Genomic DNA, 13248 nt, shown 5'->3' on the forward strand with positions numbered 1-13248 from the left:
GTACCCTCCCCATCGGCCCTGCCCTGATTGTGACATGGTGTAGCGCCCCAACCCCTTGAACCACCCTGCTCTGTGCATGACAGGGTACGGAGCCCCAACCCCCGTGATGGGCCCTGCTCTGTGAGTGACAGGAGGTGGTGCCGCCACCTCCCCATCGACCCTGCCTTGAGTGTGACAGGGGGCAGTGTCCCAACCCCTCAATCGGCCCTACCCTGAGCATGACTGAGGGTGGCATCGCAACTTCCCAATCCGCCCTGCCCTGTGCATGACAGGGGGCGGTGTCCCAACTCCCCAATCGGCCCTGTTCTGAGCCCGACCAGGGGCTGCACCTAGGGATTGGGCCTGCCCTCTGCCACCTGGGAGCGGGCCTAAGCCAGAAGGTCGTTATCTCCCAAGGGGTCCCAGACTGCGAGAGGGCACAGGCTGGGCTGAGGGATCCCCTCTCCCCACTGAGTGCACAAATTTTTGTGCACTCTAGTATCTATATAAAAACCAAAGCAATGGTTTGACCGTTATCTATGATGCGCACTGACCACCAGGGGGCAGACACTCAGCAAACAGGCATGGAAACATGGAACAGAATGATGAATCTCAGGGGGAAGAGGAGGGGGGGCAGGCGGGAAGAGATTAACCAAAGATCTTATATGCATCCTAGAGGCCCAGTGCACGAATTCATGAACCTTTGGGGTCCCTCAGCCTGGCCTGTGCCCTCTTGCAATTTAGGACCCCTCAGGGGACATTGGACTGCTGGTCTCAAGGATTGGGTCAAAACCAGCAGGCTGATGTCCCCTGAGGGATGTAGTAGTGCGTGAATCAGAAGGTGGCTGGGGAGGAGCCTGAGTTGGAGCTGAACACCACTCCTGCTCATCCTGGCCATGCTGTGCCTGTCGCTGCCGCTGCTCAGTAGTGCAGCCTGGGAGGCGGGAGAGGCTCATGCCTCTGCAGCTGCACCCACTCAGCCGGCTTCTGGCTGATCTGGGAGTGCACTGACCACTAGGGGGCAGCTTCTGCATTGAGCATTTTCCCCCTGGTGGTCAGTGCGCATCATAGTGACCAGTTGACTGGTCATTCTGTTGTTCAGTTGCTTAGGCTTTTATATATATAGACTATAGGATCCTGCCGGGATTGGGCCGAAACTGGCTCTCCAACATCTCCGAGGAGTCCCAGATTGCAAGAGGGTGCAGGCCAGGCCGAGGGACCCCACTGGTGCACGAATCTGTGCACCAGGTCTCTAGTAAACTGATAACTGACATAAATGCATCCATTAAATAACTACCCTCTGAACATTATTTATATGAATTGCAGGTATATGTATGAAAAACATCTTTATAATAATAAATTGGAGTCACTATTTTTGTCTTTAGAAGAGATTCACAACTTGGACCAAATTAAGACCTAGTATTATTTTCTTCCTGGCATCTTAAGCTAGGAAGATGTGTTTGAGTGAGAAAGAAAATGCAAAATAAAAATTTCACAGTTAAGAAAAATCAAAGATAAGAAGACCTCAAATTTCTAAGAAAATGTCGTTCCATCTATTTTTTTTAATTTCTTCTGTTTGATAGACTAATTCTAGCCTATGGAACAATGTTATTCACTAGGGAAACCAGCAATTAGGGAATGACTCTTATAAAGTATAGTGTAGCCCTCAATTAATTGGAGAGGAAAGAGGTCATTAACATGCCAATTGCATTTTCAAACACAGTGAGAGAGAGTGTGGTATTGGTAAGAATACTGTGTTGAGGTTGGGAAATCAATTGCTATCATGGCCTTGCTCCTCACCAGCTTGTTTGTTATCTTGGTTAAGTCATGTACAACTCCTTTGTAAATTCAATAGGTATAAGGCAGCCTAGCAGAGTGAAAAGAAATTTGGAGTAGGCCAGGTTTAAATTTAAACTGCACTTCTCACACTTACATTTTTGGGGGCTTGGATTGGGATATTTTAGGTTTGGTTTGTCCATTTAGAAAATATCATGGTGGAAATTAGGGAAATATGTAAATATATATTTGTGTTTATATGAAAAATGAAGAAAATTAGAAAAATAAACATAAAGGAGTTCTAAGAGTTCTTATAACTTTGAATATCTATATTCTACAACTAGAACAATAAAACTGTACGTGCCAATTTCCCAATTAAAAAGCAACATAAGCTATTATTTCTGATGTGTTGTTGTATGAAAATTATGTTTGTAAGTGAAAATTTTCTCCATGCCAGAATACTTCTAAATGATGCTCATTTTATACATTGTTTAAATTGTCTCTTCAGTCAACTGAAGATTGGGGTGGGGGTAGGGATCTTTTCTTTAAAAGTTTTCCAAGTAAAGAAAAGTCCACCATCTATGAGAAATGAGGGCTATTTAAAATAATTAAGTTGAATTTTAGAAAGCTATAAGTGATTTTAAAGACCAACTGAAATAATTTGACTTAGAAATATTCCACTATAAATACTTAGAAGATATCTTAATGTCTCAATATAAACTAGTATACATATATTCTAAAAAAAAAAAAATGTCCTATTGAAAATCCAGTAACATTTCATAGGGTAGCATTTGGAAATTATCTTTAGCTTACTTTAGCTCAGAGATTTTCAACTGGTGTGCTGCAAGAGTTTTTACATGCAATACCTGACTATTTAGTCAGGCACACTGACTTCTTTTCCCTTCGATTGTCAAATAAAAAATATGACAGCAGCCAGCACAACAATGACCACCCAGTGTGAACACACTGCCTTGAACCAATAATGTACAGACCATATATTAGATTTTCAACTTATTGGTCACATTGCATAACAAGGTGCATCTGGTTGATTAATTCTCAGTACTAGAAATCCTTAAATACAAATATAGGCACCTGATTTTTTAAAAAGTCACGTTGAAGCAATAATGGTAGGTAATTACTTTTTTTCGGTACATCAGTAAAAACTATACCTATTTTTTGTCAGATTGGCAATGGTACATCAGTAAAAACTATACCTATTTTTGTCAGATTGGCAAAAAAAATATTTTTAATGTACTGCAGAATTTTAGTAACTAGTTTATGTGCCATGAGATGGAAAAGGTTGAAAATTGCTGCTTTAGCTAGATGTTCACTTTCAATAAAAAAGTTGTTGCTTGTAAATTTACAATTAAAGACATTAAGGGGGGACTTGGTTTAAACCAATAGGCACAATTTAATAAATAGTTTATCCTAAAATTAATTAGTAAAGTCTATGAAGTTTTTTTACAACTGTAAAATGCTATTATAGGAAAAACAAACTATACTCTGTATGAGAAATTTCAGTTTTCAATTTATAGGACTGTGTGAAAATAGACTTTATTTTTATATCTGATCATTCTCATGCAGAATATTAATCAGAGAATCAGGCCTTCAGTCTCTCCTGAGGAAAGCAATGTATGTTTTGAAAAGACATCTAGTCTACTTATGGGCCCAAACTGAAAGGCAACAGAGGGGTTCTCTTTTAGAAGTTAAGACTAATAATACTTTAAATCCACCCTGAATAAGTTCTACCTTTGAAGTTATTTGTGGCTGTTTTATTCAATGAACATTTATTAAGCACTTAATATATCTTAGGTATTTTTCTATATTATAGAGATAATTTCAAATTCAATTAAATATTACAATTCTAAACTTTAAAAAATACGGTCAGCCTCTATACCTTATAATTATGCCTAATATAGCAAATGTTGCAATTTTTTAAAAAGTAGAGGTTAAATTTATTTTCAAAAATAAAAAAATATGTATTATTTTTGTATTTCAAAAATATAAGCAGTATCTTATGTAAAATAGCCATGATTTTTCTCTCTGAAACGATCCTATATAATAAAAGCCTAATATGCAAATCGACTGAATGGTGGACCAACTGGCCGCTATGACATGCACTGACACCAGAGGGCAGATGCTCAATACAGGAGCTTCCCCCAGCCCACAGGCCCCAGGCCAGCCATGGTGGGTGCCAGTGGGGAATCCCCCCCCCACACCAATCACCCTGCCGGTCACCCCAAAGAAGGAGGGGACTGGAGGCAGCAGCGGAGGGTGGGACCAGTGTGTGGGCGGGGCCAGGCTGGCCAAGGTGGGTGCCAGCGGGGGGGTCCCCTGATCGCCCTGCCGGTTGCTCCTCAGAGGGAGGCCCTGATCACTGGCCAGCCTAGGGACCCTACCTGTGCATGAATTTCGTGCACCGAGCCTCTAGTTAAGAATTCCATTCAATGAAAAGATGTGTTAATAAAATTCCCTGTTAATTTTTAAGTGGGAGGACCCATATCTGTGGTCACCAGCTATCCTCTCTCTACTCCTACAGTTAGGAAACTTGATTGGATGAGAAATATTGTCTATTCTCCATAATTATGTGGCATTTTTCTAATAACAATTTTCTTACTTAAATTATAAACTTATAATTTAACATAAAATATCAGGCAAAAAAAGATAGATAGATATACACACAGAGAGAGAATTTTACCTCCTAATTCTTGCCATGTTACAATTTTCATCCAGTTACAAAAATGATTTGAAAACTGTAAAGCATCATAATAAAGTTGCTTTATTTTCATTTATAAATATAATACCAATCACTGATGCTTCTTGGATTTACCTCCCCAGTTTGTCATCTTGTTGCTCTCTAAGTCTCTGCCACTCCTTTGAAATTTCCTGTTTTGAAGGCTCCAAAGTCTCTAGTATTTTGACCATTACAGCAATTCTGCTACTTCCTATTGATCCTTTATATCCCATTAATTACATTCACAAATCAATAATTTCTTCACTGAATGATTAAGAACATTTTCACTTAACTTAATTTTCTGTTACAAAGAGTGATCAAAGGCGAGTATAAGTTATATTTAATCTGGTTCCTACTTGCATATTTTTCATTATAGACTGAAACTATATATAAAAAGAATAAATTGGGTTTTGTTTCATTTTTCCACTAATTAACTAGCATATTGGTTTTATTTATACCTGGCCTTTATAAAACTTAGATAATTATAATTTTCTGACATATTTTCTATATACTACCTTAAAAAGATGTCTATTTTTGCAAAGTTCAAAGGAGACACCACTCATTAGCTTAATTTTATTAAAGTATGTGTTCATGTAACACAGCCAAAATCACGTAAATATGGGAGTATTCTTTAAATAGCTTGAGAAATTGCAGTAACACCTAAAGTTTACAAAGACTTTGAAGGGTAATCAGATAGTTACATAACAATGTATAAGAAAATCTGAAAATACTTTTGATGAAAATAGTTCTTAGATTGTAAAAATTATGAAATCATAACCTGTATCAGAGATATAAGTAGATATAGATATGAATAGAGATACAGAAATATTTTCCCACTATGTGTTCTTGCTTTCATAACAAGGCTAGTATTGACACATTTTATTTATTTCTCATTTATAGACCTTATTTCCAGGTAATGAACAGTTCTTTCCATTCTAAGGCATGCAAAAACAGATAAGCATCTCACATTTGCTACCTATTGATTTTATTTATGGTAACATTATTTTGAAGATATGTTTTATTTTTGAATAATAAACAAGCTGTTGTCTTTTTACAATAAACTTTAGTCATGTGATGTCAAGTTTCAACTTCATTTCTACCACTTACCTTTGGGAAAATAATTTAACTGCACTGACTCAGTTTCCCCATATTTAAAATGAAAGTGATATGTATCTTTCAGACTTGAAATGAGGATTAAAAGAAAAGGTGAATATGAAGTGCTGGGACATAGTAGCCTCTTAAGTTCCTACTGCTCCATCAGTGTAAATTTTCAGGAAAGTTGTGAGTGAACTGATGTTGACAAATTGAAGAGCAATGGATGATAAGGAAATGTTGGCAATAGCATTAACTGGTATATATTTGATTAATTAGCATACTTATAAATGAAGGTGTTTTGCCTACAAATCTTCTAATAAAATAATTATGTGATAGCACTATCTATGCCAATTATTGCAAAATTTTGTTGTAGAAGAGATGAAAATTGACTATAAGATTTTCATTTTAAAAGATTGAAATTTCAACCCCACTCTAGATGGTACATATTTTCCCCAGATAAAAATAAGGCAAGGATAAGATTTTTAAAATAATTGTAGCCAAGTTAAACATTTTTGTTTTATATATAATGAAATTTGGCTCTGTTTCTCCTCTTTTTTTTGTTTTATTTTTCTAAAAATTTTCATATTATTTATATACTAGAGGCCCGGTGCACCGATTTGTGCACAGTTGGGGTCCCTCATCTGGGCCTGCACCCTCACACAATCCGGGATCGGGCTGAAACCCGGCAGTCCTACATTTCCCCAGGGGATGCAGTAGCAGTGCCTGAAGAGGCAGGTAGCCAAAGAGACAGGTGGCCAGGGAGCAGCCACAGCCTGGGCCAGGTGCAGCTCCACTGCTGCTCCTCCTGGCCCTGCTGTGCCAACACCACCACTGCCGCTGTTGCCCGGCTGAGCAGCACTCCCACTGTGGGAGCACACTGACCATGGGGGGGAGCCCCTGCATTGAGCATCTGCCCCTGGTGGTCAGTGCACATCATAGCAACCGGTCGACTGGTCATTCTGGTTGCTCTGGTTGTTCAGTCATAACAGTCGCTTAGGCTTTTATATATATAGATTATTTGTTAATTTTTTTAAGTTTATTGGGATAACATTGATTAATAAAATATAGGTTTCCAGTGTGCACTTCTATAATAGATCATCTTCATATTATATTGTGTGTTTACCACCTAAAGTTAAGTCTCCTTCTATCACCATTTATCCTCCCTCCTTTACCTTCTTCTACCTCCTCCCAGTCACTTTTCCCTTTGATAATCACCATACTGTTGTCTGTGTATATGAGGATTTTTTTTTTTTTTGCTTTTTTGTGTTTTTTGTTTGTTTGTTTGTTTTGGTTTTGGGGTTTTTTTTGTTTTTTTGTTTTGTTTTGTTTTGTTTTTGCTTAAATCCTTCACTTTTGTCATCCAGCCCCTCAACCCCATTCCCTACAGTCAGCTATCAGCCTTTATTCTGGATCTATGAGTCTGCTTCTGGTTTGTTTGTTTGTTTACTGTGTTTATTTGATTCCATATGTAAGTGAAACCATATGGCACTTGTCTTTCTCTGACTGGTTTATTACACTTAGCATAATACTCTCCAGGTCCAACCATGCTGTCACAAAAGGTAAGATTTGCTTATTTTTCCAGCCAAGTAGTATTCCATTGTGCACCTCTACCACAACTTTTTTATCCACTTACCTACTCATGGGCTGCTTCCAAATCTTGGTAAATAATGCTGCAATGAATATAGGGGTGTATATCTTCTTTCAAATCAGTATTTCAGGTTTATTCAATATATTCCAAGAAGTAGAATTGCTGGGTCATTAGGCAGTTCCATTTTTAATTTTTTTGTGGAAACTCCGTACTCTTTTCCATAGTGGCTGCACCAGTCTGCATTTCTGCCAGCAGGGCACAAAGTTTCCCTTTTCTCAGCATCCTCACCAACACTTGTTTGTTGACTTATTGATGATAGCCATTCTGACAGGTGTAAGGTGATAGCTCACTGTGGTTTTAATTTGCATTTATCCGATGATTAGTGACATTGAGCATCTTTTAATATGTCTGTTGGCCACCTACATGTTTTCTTTGGAGAAGTGTCTATTCAAGTTCTTTGCCCATTTTCTAATTGGATTGTTTATTTGTTTTGTGTTGAATTGTATAAGTCCTTTATAAATTTTGAATGTTTACACCTTATTAGATATATTATTGGTGAGTATGTTCTCCCATTCGGTGGGTTCTTTTTGTTTTGTTGATGGAAACCTTTACTACACAAATCCTTTTAGTTTTATGTACTCCCATTTAGTAACCTGTCAATTTAGAAGTCAGCGCTACATCTCATAGAATGTATTTTTTTTATTTTTATTCAGCAAGACTTGGTCTCTAATACTGTCAAATTTTAAACTTTGAGGCTATTTTTATAATTGCTTAGTCAGTTTACTCTGATTTTTCTTGGTCTCAAGTGTTTTTGGTAGGAGTTTTAAAAATACAGGATTAGTAGATCTGGACATTTTGTCCCCAAAATTTGACAATTAATTAAACAAACACATTAACACCTCAGCCCGCAAATTATTCCTGTAACCAGAACTGGATAACTAAAATTAATTACTGGTATACCAAAAGTATACTTAGATGGATGGTGGAATCATCTAATAGATACATATTAAAAGTCTACTACAGAGTTGATTGATGCCCTTTAACAGTTGGACATTGCCTATTTCCACAATCTGAGACAGTTTAATGAAACAGTCAACAATGATTGCAGACACAGTTAAATGAAAGTTATTAGTAGCTATAGAATAATGTTTATGGATCTGAAACAATAGTTAGTTTCACCAGCACTTGACATCATCCAGAAAAAAAAAAATCAATATATTTGTGTGAGAGAACTGCTCGTGCATATGTCAGCTACATTTATTATTATTTATTAAAAATCACATTTTACCATTTTTGAGGATAGGATCCATGTATGTTCTTTTGATCATAGATAAAAGTGTCATGTTTCTAAATGTAATATTTTAGTTCTTAAACTTTCCTTCATGATCATTATCTTAAATAAGTTGTTTTGCTCTGACTTTTTGTTGTTGTTGTTGTTATTGCTTTCAAATCAATTTCTTATACTAGCTACTATGGTGTGAAAATAAATAGGTATGGTCAAATGTGAAATGCATTTGTTAAATGAATGAAATTGAAGTGCATAATATAATAACTCCTCGGGCTAGTCATGTTTATTGTTGCCAAATGTCTCCCTGCTAAGAACTAATAAGCATGAAAAGGGATAATGAAAGTTTCCATGAAAAGTTTTTGGGAAACCTATCCACAAGTCTTCACTGGGAATGTGAAAACACGTATTTATTTTATATAAGTTCCACATGAGGGCTGTAAAGATGGAATTATGAGAATAGCATCAATGGAAAGCAACTACAACATGGTAGTTACTAATGTTCTTTGGCACATGGAAGAAAATTGACAGGGCAGCTGTATTAAAATGCAGAATAGAACAATGCCTGCTACATAATAGGCACTAAATAAATACATGGTGAACGAATGTGTAAATAAAAGGAAGATTTTTAATTAAAGCTTTCAGAGACCCCAAGTGATCTTGAAAATCTAATTTTGGTTTTAAATTCCAAAAGATAACTGCTCAGTAATAAACATTTTGGAATTTACTTAGGAGATATATTTTTGCTAACCATTTACTCTGGCCAAATTAATGTGGGAAAAATGGGATGAGACAACATTATTAGAAATTAAAATATAGTTTTGTATAAGAATTGGGTTGATGAAAGGACTATGCATATGAAGGGAAATTATTAGTATTATTTTTGCCAGTATTCTTTATTTACAAATACTTATGGACACTTAGTTGTAAATATATTGAAATTGAAAAGAGTTCTGAACAGAATTTAAAAAAATGATTGGAGAAGTTGGGAGCAGATCTTCCCTGAACTGACAAAGTAAAGGGACATAGGACCTGATTTTTAGGCCCAACTGTGTTCAGTAGAAATTGGATACCTAGGTAGCTTATAAATTGTTAAATTTCATTCTAGCTTCTGATTGAGTTACACTTGTTACTCCCTAATCAATTTATAAGTTTAAATACAGTAGTTTCCCATTATTTGTGGTTTCACTTTCCATGGTTTCAGTTACTGTGGTCAACCACAGTTCAAAATATTAAATGGAATATTTCAGAAATAAACAATTCATGTCTTAAATTGCACACCATTCTGAGTAGTAGTAATGAAATCTCACTATGTCTCACTCTGTCCTGCCCAGGATATAAATAATCTCTTTGACTAGGTTATCCAGGTTGGGTATGTCTATACCACCTGCCCATTAGTCACTTAGTAGCCATCTTGGTTAACATATCAACCATTGTGGTATCATAGGACTTGTGTTTAAGGAATCCTTGTGGTTAAGTACAATCCATGGTTTCAGGCATCCTTTGGATGAGGAGGAATCACTGTACTCTACTAGTTTGGTAATAACCTGAGTTATAGAGAATAATTACCAATGAAAAGTTTTAGTGTTTTAATTAATTTCAGGAACATGTAACGGAAGGCACATCTAGTTCTGAAAAATAATCAGAACACCTATTTAGATTTTACAACTGAAAATCAATCAAAAAAAGTTTCTTTAGAAAAAAGTGTTGAATCGTATTAATATAAGAACCACAGAATTTATAGAAAAAATAGTATTTTTAGCACCACATTCTAATCATCTCTATCTGTGTATACACAGCCACAAGATATTCTTAAGAAGATGCAAACACAGTAGTGTGTCAAAAGTAATAAAACCTAGGAAATCAGTGCATATGATAAGAAGACTGTAGATCAAATGTGAATGCTAGCTATTATAAAAGATCAAGAAATAGGCAAAACACAAAAATAAAAATTTATACAATATCTATCAAAATAAGATTTCCCACCACCTATAGTATGAATTAGCTTTCGTCCTTAGGGATTCTTTTTCAAAATAAATGCACCTAGATAAAGCTAATTAATATGTCACACATGTTGATTTAAAAAGAAATAATAGGCACTGTGATGACTTTTAGCATTGATAACAAATACTGCAGATATCTTTATGACTATCAAATGTGTCAAACATAACTTTTCTTATTTATATGTTGCTTACATGTTGGGTAAAAAAAAAACTGTACATGTCATTGTCCAATTGGGGTTTTGAGAGACAGATACTTTATTAATCTCGTTATAAGTTTTATAAAAAACATTCACTGAGAAAGCTTGAGGACAATTTAAGAAACAAGCAATATCACCGCATTGCATTGAGGAAATCTGGATGTGATAGAAACAACCTGCGTGTTTTGCTTTGTTTTCATCCTTAACGTTAGACTTTAAACTATCTACCTGAAGTCCACTGTAAATGACCATTATTATTTGAGGCTGGACATAGAAATGGCCTTAAGAAGTAACTGTTATTTGAACACTATAATACCTACCTCAACCTCAAACTGGCCAAGTGTAACTCAATTATAGCACTTAAATTGATGTAAACGCTTTGCTGCTGAAAATTTGTTCTGGTCACTTTCATTAAACTGCTGATTTTTTTTCCCCCATGCTTTACTCACGCTGTATCTGCTGTTAAGCAATACAATATGGCAAAGACTTTGAAATTATTTCTATGTCCAGACACATAGTGTTGAATGTATCAATGAAAAAAAATCCAATGACGTATCACTATACATCATGAAATTTCTATTTTGACCTGCTTAACAAAGTTTTTTTTTATACATACCAGGAGAGTCATTCAAAGCATTTTACATATTAAATTACTTATCAAAACACAGCATATATAGACCTTGACATTTGTTAAAGAACCAAGGATTTAACAACAAAAAAAGAATTTAAAAGACCAGAACAAATCTTTAGCAGAACACAGATTATGTAGCAAAGAAGTGACTTTTTGAAAGATAAAGCATGCTTATCAAGACATACTTTCAGCATATATGTAAGAGACAATTGGTTCATGTGCATGATCACCTATAAATATGCAACAGAGTGTTTAAAAAGCATAAAATCTATAACAATAATGTTGCAGGAAAGAGGAAAAAAAAAACCTGTCACAGTTCCTTTAGCCATAACTTTTTATTCCAGGAACATACCAGCAGATCTAGCTTTAATAACCTTTTTGGAGGCAAGATTATCTATTATATTTTCATGTGAGTAAGTAATTCTACAATGATTATACATTGACAGAATCAAATTGCTACTTTCATTTCTAGAGTAATTATAGGATGAAGTAATAGCTTTGCTATGAATGCCAATATGTGGATCCTTTATAGGTGTGTTGTTTTACTCTTCAATTTATTTTCTATAGATCTGGTGGTTCAAAAATGTATACGACTAACAAAAAGAATCTCACAAAATCAAATGAAAGAATAAGCTATATTGATTACTGCTCAAATTGTTCATTTACATATTGCCAAATGATAAAAGCTTTAATCACATCTAAAATATTGTTCTTAAAAATATATATATTCACATAACTATTTATGTAATTTTAAACACTAGTTTTCTACAGTATTTTCATTTCACTAAAAATATCCTTCAAATGTTTATAAAGCTATTTTGTAATATCACACAATATGATTTTTAAATAACAATTATTATTTGCTGAAGGAATTACACTAAACAATGAAAAACTCACAACCTGCCTTTTAAATACAGGGTTAGATTGTGGATAAATACAAAAAGACTTGAAGATTCTTTATCAGCTTCAAAATAAAGACAACAGAACAGAGTTAGGAATAAAAACTTGCACCATGCTGTAAATATGTAGTCAATAAAAACAAACAAACAATTTTAGAATGCAGAAATAGTTAAGAATTAGGACTTCAGCCCTGGCCAGTGCGGCTCAGTTGGGTGAGCCCCGTCCTATGGGCCTGGAGGTTGCTGTTTCGATTCCTGCTCAGGGCATATGCCCAGGCTGTGGGCTAGATCCCCAGTAGGGGACATGCAAGAGGTAGCTCATTGATGTCTCTCTCTCTCTCTCTCTCTCTCTCTCTCGTCTCTCTCAAAACAATAAAAATGTATTTAAAATTTTTTTTAAAGAATTAGGATTTTGTCTAAAAATAAAAGCTGTTTTAATGTAATTCCATTTATCTCATTTTGAAATAATTATTTTAGAGATGTTACCTATAAATACTTCAATATTTTGTTCACTCTTCTTACATATTATTGCCATCTTTGATAAAAAAGCATATAGTAAGAATAAAGGCATTAAATGGTGTAAGATTATTTCATCAAAAATATTAACCAATAATAAACTATCTTATTTAATTAGGTTATAAAATACATACTTATTTCTATGTGTTACCTTGAATTATGCTTGCATGAAACTTAATTAAGCTTTCTCTATTAGAACACAACATTTGTGTTAGCCATTTCTGAAAATCCACTTATTCTTTTTTAATTTCTATTTTTTCCTTAAATAAATATATCTGAATTCTAAATGTGCCCCAGTAGCTCTACATTTCTCAGACCTCCCTGCTCCCCCATCCTTCCAACCCTAGCATTCTCCCTAAATAATGTGTTCATGTACAACGTACTTGATATCCAGGATATAGCTTATTTATCAAAGAATTTTTACTGCTCGGGTAAGATGGGGGTTTACTGTAACAGTGTTTCGTTTGCTTTTTTTTTTTTTTTTTAAGAACAAAGTATATTCCATTCTGTTATTTGGAAATAACATATTTCCAATATGTAACTAG

The sequence above is a fragment of the Myotis davidii genome, unplaced genomic scaffold (assembly GCF_000327345.1).
Source record: "Myotis davidii unplaced genomic scaffold, ASM32734v1 scaffold26, whole genome shotgun sequence".
Taxonomy (NCBI): Eukaryota; Metazoa; Chordata; class Mammalia; order Chiroptera; family Vespertilionidae; genus Myotis; species Myotis davidii.